Source organism: Nematolebias whitei, chromosome 13, assembly GCF_014905685.2.
Source record: "Nematolebias whitei isolate Nwh7 chromosome 13, NemWhi1, whole genome shotgun sequence".
Taxonomy (NCBI): Eukaryota; Metazoa; Chordata; class Actinopteri; order Cyprinodontiformes; family Rivulidae; genus Nematolebias; species Nematolebias whitei.
This window is the reverse complement of record NC_056510.1, coordinates 20,931,553-20,934,579: the sequence shown is the minus strand read 5'-3', so window position 1 is coordinate 20,934,579 and position 3,027 is coordinate 20,931,553.

The following is a 3,027-nucleotide window of genomic DNA, read 5'->3' as shown; positions in this document are numbered from 1 at the left end:
ATATGTGTGTGTGTGTGTGTGTGTGTGTGTGTGTATGTGTGTGTGTGTGTGTGTGTGTGTGTGTGTGTGTGTGTGTGTGTGTATATATGTATGTATATGTATGTACTATGTATATGTATGTGTTTATATGTATGTGTATATATGTATGTGTATATATGTATATGTATGTATAGTACATTGTATTTAAACTAAAGAGCATTCCAGAAAATTGGTATTGCCACCAGTCTGGACAAAAACCAGGAAAAGGAAACATATCACACTACTGTAGCCCTTAAGTAAATGCACTGGCTTCCTGTTTGGAAAATGATATATTAAAAATAGTATTATTTGGCTATAAGGCACTAAACGGCTTTTAGTCTAAATACATCTCAGAGTTACAGGCTTGGTATAGACTCATGTCATTAGGGACCAGTTCTCTCAGTCTCCCAGGACCAGAAGCAAACAAAGAGAGAGGCAGCATTTAGTTTATTTAACACTGGATCCAGCTTCCTGAAAACCTCAGATGTGCAGAACCTATTCCTTTAAATCAGGACTGAAAACAATATTATTTATTGCAGTGTTCCTGTCAAGATGAGAGCTTATTTTATTAGTTCTTAGGTATTAATTTGTTTAAAAAAAAAAAAAATTTTACTGCTGTACATTTTAATGCAATTCTATTATTTTGTCTTTTTAAAATGTACTTTCTCTTTTTAATGCACATCTGTAAATCATACATATCTTGTAAGGTAAAATAAATAGGATTGTGTACATACATATGAATACCACAGTAATATTTGCAGTTTTGTCAATTTGATTCTATCAAAATGGTTTAAATCATCTGGCTTTCCCCACACGTCACAGACTGATAAGTACTTCGAGAAAAAAAAAGCACTGATTTTTACATCTTCACGCTGGATTCCGGCCTCTGTCTCACCACGTTGCTTCAAGCTAAAGATAGCACGTTACCATTTAACATTATGGGAAACATTGAGGCTAATAGTTATTAGCTTAGGTTAGCGTTGAGAGGATCTGCTTACCTCACCGTCAGCCTTCTTCGGTTTATCACGCAGCAACAGCTAGGAGGAGGACACACGGACGACACGGCGACCGAACTGACCGAAACAAGATGTCAAGTGTTCCCGAAATCTCCCCTCAACCACCCGTTCGAGTCCCGTCCTTTCGAAGAGTTAAACCTTCACTTTGTCGGCCCGAAAAGATTTAAGCAACAAGCTTTTTTGACAGCTTACTGTACGGGCGTCATTTTAATGTGGTGACGTATTTTCGCGGGGGTAAGCCGAAAAGACAAAGGACGAAAAATTACCCAGCACGTAACTATTACATTTAACAAGCCAAAAAATAAAATAAAAATGAATATTTATACTAAAAATTTATTTTTAACAACGTGTTTTTGGTAAAACAATGTTATACTCTATGAAATGTTTTATTGAAAAACCCCATTACCACTGCAAAGTGGTACGGTCCACACGACTGCCAGCAAGCTAAAAGGGCGAGGGTTTGCTTGTTACCAAGGTAACAGTAATAAAACCACGTGAGTTTTTAAGATTAGTTCATGTAAACACGCTCTCACGCTCACATATAAACGCCTCATTACAATACTGTAGCATTATAGAAATAAATAACTACAAAACCCCAAATATTTTACAGGAACAAGCGTGACCTTAAGAAAACATGTCCGTTTGTTAATAAAAATGAAAAAAATATTATTGACAATGTTATCGTTCGCTATTATAAAACGTTTGATTTATGTAATTAGCATCAGAGGCTAATTCACTGCAAGCAGCGTATCATAGCAGGTACTGTATGCTCAAGGTCAAATGACATGGATGCTAACCCAGATATGATCACCCAGGAAGAAAGGAAGGAGGGGAGGGAACAAGACTTAATGATAAAAAAAAATCAAGAAAATTATTCTGCTATAAAATTCACTTAAAACTGCATTTTATCTCTGTTACATATACACATTTTAGAAGAAGAAGCTTACTGTGTTTTCTTATTTTTGTCATGGAACAAAATTCATTAAGATTAATATAAATGTTGATTTTTTTTAATCATGCCAGAATATAAAGCTCAGCAAACAGCAGCTTTTGAGAGAAATATAGATATGAAACCAACTGCTAATGATTTTCTCACTCAAAGAGTTCTTGTTCTGACATAAGTTCTGTATTAACTTTGTATTCTGTCACTTGTCATAAATCAAAACAGTCAGGACTATTTTATTTTGCCTTTTCTCTTTCTGCAGCCGTCTTGAGGCCACCAAGGAGCTTTATCTGATCTGTCACGCTGACAGATTTCAAACTGGGAAACGTGGCACTGAGTGCCACAAGGAAAGGTCAGCGTATTGCTCTCTTTGAGGAAAATGTCACCGTCAAAGTGAATCAGATATAAAAACAGAGAGAATGCAGCAGCCCGTGCTTTCATTCATTTGACCTTAGCACTGATTTTTGTTTACCTTTCAGTTATTTATCAAGGTGATTTTGCAGCTTTTCACAGCTCTGTGGCTTTCATAACTGATCTTTTTTCACATGAGTTAAACAATAAATGTTTTTTTTTATTTACGTGTGTCAGTTTGCTTCACTCTAAGATATTCTTGCTGAAGAGATGGTTAATACACTATCACCAGAAGGCTGTTTTTAAAAATGATATAAGAATCATTTTTTCACTGTATTTTGTCTTTTGTTGTGTGGTTTGTTTCTTCATGCCAAGAAAGAGCACCACAGACACCATCTTTGCTTTGAGGATGCTGATGGAGAAGTACAGAGAGGGTCAGAAAGAACTCCATTGTGTCTTTGTAGATTTAGAAAAAGTGTATGACAGGGGGCCGAGGGAAGAGGTGTGGTATTGTATGAGGATATCTGGAGTGGCAGAGAAGTATGTTAGACTGGTACAGGAAATATATGAGGACAGCAGGACAGTGGTGAGATGTGCTGTAGGAGTGACAAATAGCTTCAAGGTGGAGGTGGGAGTGCATCAAGGATCAGGTCTAAGACCCTTCTTGTTTGCTCTGATGATGGACCGACTAACAGATGA